Source organism: Eschrichtius robustus, chromosome 10 (assembly GCF_028021215.1).
Source record: "Eschrichtius robustus isolate mEscRob2 chromosome 10, mEscRob2.pri, whole genome shotgun sequence".
NCBI classification, from domain to species: Eukaryota; Metazoa; Chordata; class Mammalia; order Artiodactyla; family Eschrichtiidae; genus Eschrichtius; species Eschrichtius robustus.
This window is the reverse complement of record NC_090833.1, coordinates 19,793,455-19,805,683: the sequence shown is the minus strand read 5'-3', so window position 1 is coordinate 19,805,683 and position 12,229 is coordinate 19,793,455. Positions and strand designations below refer to the sequence as shown.

The 12,229-nt window shown below is 52.9% G+C and overlaps 1 protein-coding gene across 2 annotated transcripts in view; it reads right to left on the bottom strand.

The window, feature by feature from the left end:
- Window positions 1-11,972, bottom strand: part of AKNA (AT-hook transcription factor) — a 51,680-nt gene extending 39,708 nt beyond the window's left edge. For both annotated transcript variants that reach the window (XM_068553485.1, XM_068553486.1), the window contains exon 1: window positions 11,876-11,972. The gene's annotated coding sequence lies outside the window, so the exon portion shown is untranslated. The remainder of the gene's footprint in view (window positions 1-11,875) is intronic.
- Window positions 11,973-12,229: the final 257 nt, after the last annotated feature.

The following is a 12,229-nucleotide window of genomic DNA, read 5'->3' as shown; positions in this document are numbered from 1 at the left end:
TGTACCCCTCTTGGAAATCCCTGCCAGCTTGAGTGCTCTTAAGAATCCTCTAAGAATGCAGATCCCTAAGGTCAACCTGAAGGGACGGGGGCCCAGGAGTCCGCATTTTAAACCGGCGCCCCAGGCAAGGCCCACCCTTTGACCTTGACTAGGCCTTCCGGACCCTGCCACGATGGCAGGTGTGGAAGGTGCTAAAAGCCTTTGCTTTTCTCTTTCTGAAACCTCCGCCAAGGAAGTGGCTGGGGGAGGCGTGTGGGTTTTTTTGACTTCTAAAGGGCTTTTTTCTAGCCGTGCCACAGAGCAGCCCGTCCAATCACAGAGGCCTCGGGTGCACAAAGAGGAACATCCTGTCTCCTGGGATGACTCAGTCATTGCAGAGATCTCACTGTGACCAGGGAAAGCCACTGGTTGGAGGCAGCTGCGGTCACTGGCTGGAGTTTTGCACATGTTCCCCAGGCCCCCAAACTTGTGAGCCTCTCATGAGCAAAAGCTCTGCATTTTGCGCACGCCACAGCCCGGGGTGCCGTGGAGTCCAGGACCAGTCGGTCAGCCAGTCAGTCAACAAACACACACGAGTGCCAAGCATGCGCGGACCTCACGCTGGGATGAGGACGCCTGCTCACCGGGCTGCTGTGAAAGAGAAGCAGGCAGGGTGTCTGGAGACCAGCTTCTAGCCCTGGTGCTGCTCCACCGTGAACTGCTGGGCTTAGGTTTTCCTCACTGTAAGATGGAGAAAATGCCACCTGCTCTCGCAACCATGGGGAGCGGTGCCCTGTTAGGGTGGGCTGGGAGGTAGGGGAAGGGGCTAAGTGAACTTTGAGGTTCCTGGTTGACTTGTTGGCTTCTGAGGGCCACAGCCTCCAAACAGTTAACCCCCTCCTCCTCCCTGAGGTCCCACTTCGGAGTAACAAAGATATATATTGAGCACCCAGTGGGTGCAAATTAAGAAAACCTCTGACCTCCTACTGTGTGCCAAGCACCACACAAGACTTGAGGAATAAAGACCTGAGTAAAAGCGTCCCAGAATTTCAGATGGGGGGGGGGGGTGGTACAGAAGGATTACTGTCGAAGGAAGCATTGAGCTGGGCCTGAGAGACAAAGAGGATTTGGGGGAGAAGAATGAGGAAGGGCATTCCAGGCAGAGGGAACAGCACAGGCAAAGGCACAGAGGTCTGACATATGAACAGAACTAGACAGAGAGCTATGGCAGGGGTCCCTGAATAGCGGCCAAAGACAGGGTGGTTCTAGACAGCCTTCTCGAGGGCACAGGGCTGCTCCCGAGGGGCAGTGGGGTTGGGTGAAGGCCCAGTGGGGTTGGGAGGCTGAGTCCAAGAGAGCCCCGTGAGCACTAAGCCCCCTCAAGGGCTGGGCTGTCCCTGTGGGACTGCTTTCTCCAGGGCTCAGGGGCCCTGCCAGCCCTGGAGAAACTAGCCCCCCAAGGAGGCACCACCCACTCCCCGTCCTTTTGTACATCTCCTCCCTCCATCCACACCACCTCTGCCGCTGGCTCTCTCGAGGGTCTGCGAGACCCTTTTGGTCTCTTTGTCCCCTTCCCGAGTGGTTCAGCCACCCCCAGGGGGCTTCTCTGCCCCCAGGTCCCAAAGTGGAGACCCTTCCCTTTATGGCTCAATCCCCAGGTTCTCCTCTGCCAACTTCAGCAACGCAGCCCACCTCTGCTTCCTCATGCCCTCCCAAGCCCCTCACTCTCCAGCCAGAGCTCTCCGAGGCACCACCCCCCTTGCTCCCACCCAGTCCCTGACATCTCCCAGATGTGGAAACTGAGCCGCAGAGAGGTGGCCGCCTTTCACAAGACCTCGCAGCCCGGAAGTGTGGCCAGGGATTGAAATCCAGGGCTTGTGACTCCGAAACCAAGTCCATCAGACTTGGTGGGGCGGCGAGAGGAAGGGGAAGGAAGACCCCCTTACCAAGTGGCTGGGCCCCTCCAGAAAGGCTGGGCTTTTGAGCTCAGAGCCCCACACTCGGCAGCCCTCCCTGAGCAGCTGGCAGGGCACAGACCTACTGTTCTCAAGGGGTTCCCGCCAGCCGTGTAGAAACCAGTTCCCGCCAGCCGTGTAGCACAGCCACTTCCCCCTCTGGACGTACCCTGCCCCCAGCTCTCTCGGCGGCAGCAGAGCCCGAGGAGAAAAAGGAAAGATGCCCTTTGCTGCTGCGGACTCTTGTCCCGCCAGCCTGAAGGGCCGGGCTGGGTCTGCCGGCCCATCCCTGGCTCCTCTCCTTGTCCTTACTCGGCAGAAGGGGCCACTCTTTAGTGGGGACCCCCTGCTGTCTCCTGGCTGCTCCTCACCCGTGCATCATGTCTGAAGCCCCTTAGCAGCCCCTGGGGCTAACTCGCCACGTGCAGATGAGGACATCCCGGGCACAGAGAGGGACCAGCACTTGCCCAAGTTCACAGAGATCAGAATCAGAGCTTTGGCTGGGATCCAGCATCCTGAGGCTTGAGGAAATCCCCCCAAAATCCACCCTTGCCCTGGGGGCCGGGCTCCCCTAAGCCAGAGAGAAGTAATACAGCTGCCACAGCTGCAACTTCCTGGCTGGGCTGGTCCAGCCGCCCGGACTGTCCCAGAGAGCCTGTGACTGGCCCGTCCAGGGGGAAGGCGGCTCCCCCAACCCCCGCCCTCCTCAGCTCCCTCACCTCTCTCGGGCTCCGCCACCATCCTGCTGGCCCAGGCTCAGGGGACCTGCATGTGGAGTCTTTGTTCCAAACCTGGGGAGCCCCCTGCCTCCATGGCGCCCTGGCCCGCCTCCAGGCCGCTCTGCCAGCCCCAGTCGCTGCTCACAGACTAGCATCGCTCCCCACCTCTCCCCGCCCCTGCTGCGGCTGAGGCCGCCTTGCCTCAGCAGGAAGCGCCCAGCCTGATTTCCTACAAGTGTTTGTCAGAAGGAGGGGGTTTGTCTGCGTGCAGAGTGAGAGGCAGCAGAAGGAGCTTAACCCCTTGCAGGCCCTCTGCAGGTCGGCTCCGCTCAGGAGAGGACTCATAGAAGCTTCCAGTGTCAGAACTTGGGACCATCTCAGCCAAAGTACAGACCGGGGACAATAAAGCCCAGAGAAGGTCAGAGGCTTGGCCAAGGTCACACAGCATGCTGAGCCTGGAAGGAGGTCTCCAGCAGCCTCAACCCTTTGAGGGTCTTCTCCGTAGCCCCCACCATCCAGGGCATGAACTTGATCGAGGATCCCTCTCTCACTAGGGCAGTGCCCGTCTGTACAATGGGAGCCCAGACTGGATGCTTGCTTGGCACCCTTCCAGCTCTGACTCTCTGTCCTGTCTGCCAATATGCGACTAAACACCTCAGGAAGGCTGCAATGATTCCTGCCATCCCACCCACTGTCCTCGCCCCAAACTGGGCCTGTAATTAGAGTGGGATTTTCCAGGCAGCATGGAGGTGGGGAATTGGCTGATTGAACTGAATTTCAATGGCAGGACACAAGACAGGCCAAGCCCTGGCTCCACTCTAGTGGAGACACAGACAATAAACAAACATGGAGAGAAACAGAGTGGGTGAGATGGGCTGCTTTTGGTAATACTGATGCCTAGGTTCACCCAGACTCATAGACTCAGTCTTTGGGCATCAGCGATTTTTTTTTTTCTTTCAGCCCCGCCATACAGCATGAGGGATCTTAGTTCCCCGACCAGGGATCGAACCCGTGCCCCCTGCATTGGGAGCGCGGAGTCTTAACCACTGGACCACAAGGGAAGTCCCCATCAGCGATTTTAAAGTGTCCCAGGTGACTGGGATGTGTGGCCCTGGTAGACAATCTGTGGGTCAGAGAGTAACGGGTTGGGGCAAAGAGTTTGGGGATGGCCAGGAAGATCTCTGTGAGAAGGTGGCATTCAAACAAGGCACCAGAAGGAAGAGATGGGCAGGAACAAGCCACAAGAAGGGCTGAAGGCAGAGTATTCTGGAAGGGCAAGTGCAAAGGGCAAGGTGGGAACCAGTGGGGCTTTCCCTGAGAACGGCAAGTGTGTGTGCCCCGAGCAGAGTGAGCCAAGACGGAGAGGCAGGAGCAGGGCGGAGGGGTGTCGCGTCCCTGCACATTGTGGCTCCCGACTCTGGCCCCGCCCAGGATCCAGGGATTCTGATTCAGGAAACAAAAAGAAAAAGGAGAAAATTTGGCCTCTGTATTGTCCAAAAAGCCCTCCAGGTAATTCTGGTGAGCAGCCAGGTTTGGGAACCACCCGTGTAGGAGAGAAAAATGCATTTTACAGTCAATGCAGACCTGGGTTCAAATCCCAGCCCCACCTCTTGCTAACTCTGTGACGTTTGAGGCTTCACCTCTCCAAGCCTCAGTTTCTTCATTTCTATAACAGGGATAAGAAGAGTAGCCACCCCACAGCACTGCTGCCAAGACCCAATGAGGTAACACTTACAAAGTGCAGAGCCGGGGGTCTGGAACACGAACTAATGAATGAATGAATGAATGAATGAATGAATACTCCCAAGGTCAGTTTGTGAGTATCTGGCAAAGCTAGAACCGGCGGCCCTCATCCCAGTTATCCCCCATCCCCTTCCCTGCCTTTTACCCTCATCTGGGTGGTGGGACTCTACCCGCAGCCCAGCCAAACGTGCAACAGAGCCAGACCCTAATGAGGCCCCTCCCTGCCAGTTCTGGTGACCATGTGGGCCATTGTGTGAGGGGCGGGCTCCCCTGACACCCCGTCACTCACTCACCCTCCCTCCCTGGCCATTAACCCAGGCAGCACTGCCATCAACGCCAGGTGGCTGCTGATGCCAGGCACGCCCCATGGCCCCTGGATAACCCCGAACCCAACTTAGCAGCAGCTGCCAAACCCCAAGGGGAACAGCCTCCTGTGCACGCTGTTCCATCTCCTTGACACCCACTTCTTACCAACCCTCCTCCCTGCCTTGGCTTGTGTGGTGCCCCCTGCCGGCACACCATCTCCACCCACGGCCAAATTCTATCAATACTTAACCAAATTGAGCTCATTCATTATACTGCTACCCTCAAACCCACCCTTCCCCATGCAGCTTGGCCCATCTTTCACTCAAGTGCACAAGCCAGAACCGACCATCATCCTGGATACTCCCCTCTCCCTTACATCCCAAAACCAATCCATCATCAACTCCTATTGATTTTATTTCCTCAATCTCACCAGAATCCATCCCATCTCTGCGTCCCCACGTGGCCTTCTGCAACGGCCTCTCCTGGAAAGCTCTTAGGTCCCTCCAATCCATTCCTCACCCTGCACCAAGGGTTCTTTCCAAAATGGAAGTGTCCAAACACGGCCCTTCTGTGCTTAAAACACTCTGCTAGTTGCCCACTGCTCTGAGAAAGAAGATGAAACTCCACACCCTGGCCGCCGCTCTAGTCTCTTCGCCCTCAGCATGCTCGGGCAATACGGGGCTCCTTGGTGTCCCTGGGACAAATACCTGGTGCTTGCCCTCATCACCCAACCCCAATTCTTCTCCCTGGTAACTTGCAGGCAGCTTACAGATCCCAGCCCCATGTGCCCTCCTCAGGGACTTGCCATTTGGAATTAGATGTTAGGTCTGTCTGCCTGACCACTGGGAGCTCTGTGAAGTGTCCCATTACATCCCTGTGCCCAGCACAGGCCCTGACACACAGGAGAAGCACAGTGAACACATGCTGGATGATCTACTGAATCTAGCCAGTCGCCCCAGCCTGGCTTGTGGCCCTCACATCAATCCAGTGAGGGTGATGTGACATCCCCATTTTACAGGTAGGTAAACAGAGGCCCCGAGAGCTGCAGCAACTTGCCCATAGTCACAAAGCTGGTGAGTGCTGCTGTAGATTCAGACACAAAAAGACCCGAGTCTTTAACGACCATGCTTGGTGCTCACACCGTGTAGCCTGTGGAGATTATTAATAACCTGGGCACCAGAAAATCGGGAGTGGAGTTCATTATCAACAAATTGCAATTCACTAAGCCAATGTTCTAACTTTATAAGGAGGCTCTGGTTCCTCACAGAGCCTTTCAGTTTTCTAAAGTGCTTTCTCATCCTTCACAGCACTAGATGCTTGAGAATCACTTTGGGAAGGAGGCAGGACAGGGGTATGATTCCATTGTACAGGTCAGCAAACTGAGGCCCAGAGATGGGGAAGAGATTAGTTCCTGGTCACCCAGAAGAAACAAAAGAGCAAACAAAACACCTTGGCCCCTACTGCCAGGGCTTGAGTACTTCCATCAGAAGCATGCCTGGAGCGCTGCGGCTGCACAAGCCTGCCAGTCCTCACCACAGGAGCCCGGTAAGCCCTTGGCCATTTGCTCCCCCAGCCCCTGGGTCATGATGCTCTAACACCGTGGTGGCCATTTCTCACCCACTTTCCCACTGCCCCCCCTCCCTGCTCCCTCCCTCCACAGTCATTCTTAAGCACCACCTAAGTGGGGAAGGTGAATCTCTTTCTTAAAGTCTTCCCGTGCCTCCCAGGACACAGTCCAGGACCGGGATGGGCATTGCTTGCTGATGTGATGAGCCCTGAACAGTCACTCCTTCATATGATGTCCTGAGGTCCAGGGGGTACAGTGGAGCCACCAGGCTTCTCAGCCATCCTGGGGGAAACCAGGGGCTGGCGACTTCAGGATTCATGGGGGCTGAAGGCTGTTGTTTCACCCTCTGCCCCTCCTTGAGCTCCTGATATCTCCCTTCCCTGGGGAAGAAATGAAAACCCATCCCAAGGTCACCCACTCCTTCCTGCCCAGGTTGCTGAATTTACCCCCATAGTTAAAATCCACAGGGATGTGGCGGGGAGGAAGCAGGGGAGGATTTCAGGAGTGAACCCAGAAGAACCTACGGAAGCCTGGCTTGGGAAGTGGAGGCCCAAGTTCCAGCCTGAGTGATGCTGGACAAAAGCTTTTCCCTCTTGTAGCTTTGGAGCCTTGAGGTTTAATGAGAGTCTCTCTGAGGTTATCAGAAGTGACCTTCTAGCATAAAATCTCCTGGGTTCTTGATTCCACTCGCCCACACAGGCAGAAACACTGTGCTGATGGGAGGCTGCGGGGAGCAGGTGTTCAGGGCACATGGGCTTCGTGAATAATCAGACGCCTCCAGGTTCTCTCTTGAAAGCTGTGTGGCCTTAGGCAAGTCACTTAACCTCTCTGAACTCCAGAGTCCTCATCTGTAAAATGGGGCTTTACAGGATCCTTGGTCAATGAGGCTATGTACCTAAAGCCCTGGCCAGTGCCCAACTGGCACAGAGCTCATGAATAAATGACTTTGGCTATATTCATGAAATGTCCATATGGCCTGTTCCCTGCAGGACTGAGTTTAATTTTCCTGGCTCTCCTAATATCAACCACAGCTCAAGCTTTGAGTCCTTTACACAAAAGCGGACGGCCAGCCCTCCCAACCAGGTGGAGAGAAATGCTGGCATATCCCAGTGATTCTTCTCCCTGTGGCCCCCAAACCAGGTCTGGGGGTCACTGACCCAGCTAGAAACTGTGTTTCCACCTTGAATCGTTAAGGATGGGAGGAAACAGGCCTTCTTCAGCCAGCTGAAACATGGGTTATGAGGAGGGTGTGGTCATATTGAGGAAAACACACTCATGCTCACACACTCGCACACACACACACCCACACTCTCAAATTTATGTTCCATGGAAAGAATCAAACAAAAAAAACGTGCATGTGATGGGAACGCATTGCTAACAGCAAAACTTTATTGCGCGCCTATTATGTAAAGGCCCTTCCATGGATTAGAAGCTCATTATTTAATCCTCATACCAATCCAAGGAGGTAGGAATTATTATGCCCATTTCACAGCAGAGTAAGATGGGTTTGAATCAGGCTGTCTGAAACCAGACACTACAATCTTAATCACTTTGCGACTGAATCTTACAGTAGGTGGAAAGGTTGGAAACAACCTCAATGTCCAATAACAGAGGATCATTAAAATAAATGATGATATTTCCACTCAAAGGAATATTATGCAGTGATTAACAGTCATACTGTAGAAGACAATAAAGTGATGTAAAAAATTGTGATATGTCAAGTGAACAAGCCAGTTATAAAATAATGTGTATCCAGTGTGAGTCCGTTAAAGAAAAACACAGTAAAATGTGGAGGAAGAGAAGGGAAAGAGGAAGGGAAAAAGAGAGAGAGTTCCTCCAAAATGTTTACAATAATTATTATTAGGTAGAAAACTAAGGCAAGTTTACTCTTTTTCCTTATGTGTGTTTTCTAAAAATAACAGTTGTTTTAAAAATAAGAGGGCTTCCCTGGTGGCGCAGTGGTTGAGAATCTGCCTGCTAATGCAGGGGACATGGGTTCGAGCGAGCCCTGGTCTGGGAAGATCCCACATGCCGCGGAGCAACTAGGCCCGTGAGCCACAACTACTGAGCCTGCGTTTCTGGAGCCTGTGCTCCGCAACAAGAGAGGCCGCGATAGTGAGAGGCCCGTGCACCGCGATGAAGAGTGGCCCCCGCTTGCCACAACTAGAGAAAGCCCTCGCACAGAAACGAAGACCCAACACAGCCAAAAATAAATAAATTAAAAAAAATAAAAATAAAAAATAAGAGGAAAATGAACATTTACTATTCTTAAAAGAACAAAGCAAAACAAACAAAAGCCACTGCTGCACGTCTGTGCAGGGCTTCATTCTGATGAGACCTTGGGCCTGGCCCTCCTCGGTTTCCCACCTATGAAATTTGGGAAGAGTGGTTGGGCTGTTTGAGGGCCTTGGCAGCTCTGACATTCTGTGACATTCTGTATCCCCATCCCACAACTTCTCTCTTCCTCTTTTTAGACTCTGACACCATGTGCTTTTTCACATGGCACATATAGCCATTATACAACATGTAGGATTATGTGAAGATCACAAAAAAGGAAAGGAAGCAATCCCTACCTTAGCCACTCTTAACATCTTGGGACATGGCATGTGTGATCTGATTGGAGCCTCATAATCGGGCATTTAACAGATGAGAAAAGGCTCAGAGAGGTTACACAACTTGCCCAAAGTCACACAGCACATTAGGGGCAGAGTTGGATCTGCACCCACAAGTAAAGCATTACCCTCCGAATGAATCCCTGATTGAGGGGTGGGGGGCTGAGTGCAGCCTCCTGAACCCTGAGGCCCCTCCCGGTCCCTGGTCCTTGGCTGTGGTCCCAAGACTGAGAAGACTCACAGCTGGGCATCCAACTCTGGCTTTGCTCACTGGTCCCTCCCCCACAATAGGCTCAGCTTGGAGTGGGGGGTGGGAGGAATGCTGGCAAGGATCCAGGGGGCTGGTACAAGACCACCACTGAGAGCAGGGGGTCTCTCTCTGCAGCCGAGCTGGAGTTTGGCTGACACTTGGCAAGGAAGATCAGAGCCAATATGGGACTGTAGGCTGGAATGCAGGAGGGACTGAGAAAGCAAAAATGTGAGGGTTTGGGGGCAGAGAGGCCTGGGTCCAAATCTGGTGGTTCTGACCTCAGATATGTTTCCTAACATATGTTCTATATCCTCATCTACAGCCTGAGGGTAACACTGTCCTCAGGGACATGCTTGTAAAGTAATGGGATAGTGTTTGCCAGTCTTAGCACACAGGAGGTGCTCAGAAAACCAGGGGTGCTGTTAGTCTCCTCCTGGCTCCCCTGATCAACCGGGGCCTCTTCCCGGCCACCATGCCCCCAACTCATCCTCCAGTCCCTTCAGGACATGCTGCTGGATAAATCTTAGAGCATCATTCTGACCAAGCCTTTCCCTGCTTAAAGACCATCAAATTGGGCTCTTGTCACTTTCAGGTTAAAGGCTAGACATTTTGGCCTGGAATTCAACAACCTGTTCCCAAGTCAGAAGGCTGCTGCCCTACACAACTCACACCACAGATTAGGAGCCTCATCTCATAAAAGTTTCCTTCCAAAATCCCACACTTCAGGGGAGCTGTAGTGGGGTGCAGGCCTTTTGGCCTGGCTCCCCTTGGTCTTCCCGTACCACCAGGAACCCTCCAACTTCTGGCTGCCATGCAGAGCAAGGCTCGTCTTCCATCACCCAACACCCTTCACATGCAGCTCTCTTATTAGAAAAAAGAAAAAGAGAAAGAAAGAAAGAGAGAGAGAGGGAGAGAGGGAGAGAAAGAAAGGAAGGAAGGAAGAAAGGTAGGAAGGGAGAAAGGAAGAAAAAGAAAAAGCTCTGAATGTGGCATTTACTAATTTCTATAATGTAAATACCCTTATTATGGTCAGTTTCAAGCTACCAACACAATATCACTGAACACAGCCCTGGGAAGAGATGCACACAATCAGCTCTCACCAGATGACACACCCCTGCAAATCCCAAAGTAATAACCGACTAATCCCAGTGAAGAGCTGTGTGACCTCAGATGAGTGACTTAACCTCTCTGAATCTCAAGCTTCTCATTTGTAAAATGAAAACAACAATAGCACCCATCTTATGGCAATGATGTGAACACTAGGTGATCAACAACAATGTACTGAGTACCTACTATGTGTAGGGCTCTGTACTAGGCACGGGGAGGGTGACTGGGGACAAGATGGACAAGAGCTCCTGCCCTCCCAGACCTCACTCGATGCAGTAAAACCCCTGGCATAGTGGCTGGAATATAGCATTCCATAACCATTAGCTATTATTATCAACGGTATTATTGTTGTTATGCCTTCCTTTCTGTGGGCCTCAGTTTCCTCATCTCCAAACTTAAAATGTAGCCTAAAAACTTTCTATGATGCCAACTCACTTGAGCCTTAAAGTGGCATTACCATTCCCATTTTACAGAGGGGAAAACTGAGGCACTCAGAACTGAAGCCAGGCTGAGGATTCAATCCAAGTTCTTCTAACTCTCAGTCTCCAGATCTGTCCCACCTCCTGGACTGAGGAAACATAAAAAGGACCTGAAATTCAGCTGGCGACTCAGCTGGATGCTTAAAAAATAGTCTTTCTTCTCCACTTCATGGGGGTAAATTGAAATGTCCTTTGTGTGCACCAGTTTCCAAAACACCCTCTCAGCATGACAGCCACAGTGCCGGGACCATTCCCAGTCTCTCTGGAAACCCTGGCACTTCTGGCGGACTCTGCAGGCTGATGAGAGCTGATGAAACCCCCTTGCAAGAAACAACCCAAATCACATGTCTCAAATGCAAACCACTGGACTTTGGGTCTTTGCCTAAAGTCCTCACATGGGCACCTTCTCCCTCTTTCTGAAGAACTGAGACCGCCCTTGGGAATAAACCCAAATAATCCTCCAAAGACCATGGGGTCCATCCCCTATTGGTAAGTAAGCCAGACGTAGGCCCCATCAAATGGATAGGTAGAAATTCTGTTTCTTGACAAAACAAAACCAACAGCCAAAAAATAAAACCCACCAACTCCAAAGGAGGTGCCTCGAAATTTCGCTTTGGAAGTCCCTATATGTATCTAACCTCAGTCCTTCATGCTTCAGTTTCAGTCATTTCCTTTCCTTCTGTTCTAGAGGGCAGAAACAATGTCTCTTTTCACTGCAGCCAATCTCAGCTTCTCTTCTCAGCTCCAAAACAGCCCAGGTTTGTTATCAGCAATTTTCCTTTCCAACTTTCTTACTGAGAAGCAGAAGCTTTCCAAACGTAGGTAATGATCCACTCCAACCTGTCATTTCTTTCAACAAAAGCCAGGGAAAGGAACAGGGAAGAGTCTTGTCCAAAGTCGCGCAGCAAGAAGGCTCTGGCTCTGCCTGTGCCAGACCCATCACACAGGGGAGAGGCCAGCTCGGCGGCCGCCCCGCTGCGCGCCCCTGGGCAAGTCTCAGACCCTCTTTGGGCCTTAGTCTCCCCATCTTCGTACCAAGAGAGGCTGGCCTTATTCCTGCAGTTCGTTCCAGTTCCTACCACTGTCGGAGCTGCCCACCCTCATGCTGGCCCTTGCTCTACCTCCGTACCCCTGCCAAAAAGAGGAAAAGAAACTTGCGTTAGGCGTCCGGGGAGGGCGCGCGGCTCCGAGTTGTCAGGCTGCGCAGGTTGTTGCCGGGTGAGCGAATATCACACAAATCCCAGGACAGAGAAGTCCCACCTCCCCGGTAACCACAGCTACCCGGGCCACACCTCCAACCCAAACACAGCCCGAGGCCCAGCCAAGGACCACCTCCGGATTCCCTCGGGACCCCTCCCCTCCCGGTGACCAGCCCCAGCTGGAAAGAGAGAGAGAGAGACAGAGAGAGAGAGAGAGAGAAAGCAAACTCCCCCATTGCGCGGAGGTGGAAACTGAGGCCAGAGGGTAGAGACTGCGCAACCCGTAGGCCGGCGGCGTTTGGACTCGGATCCT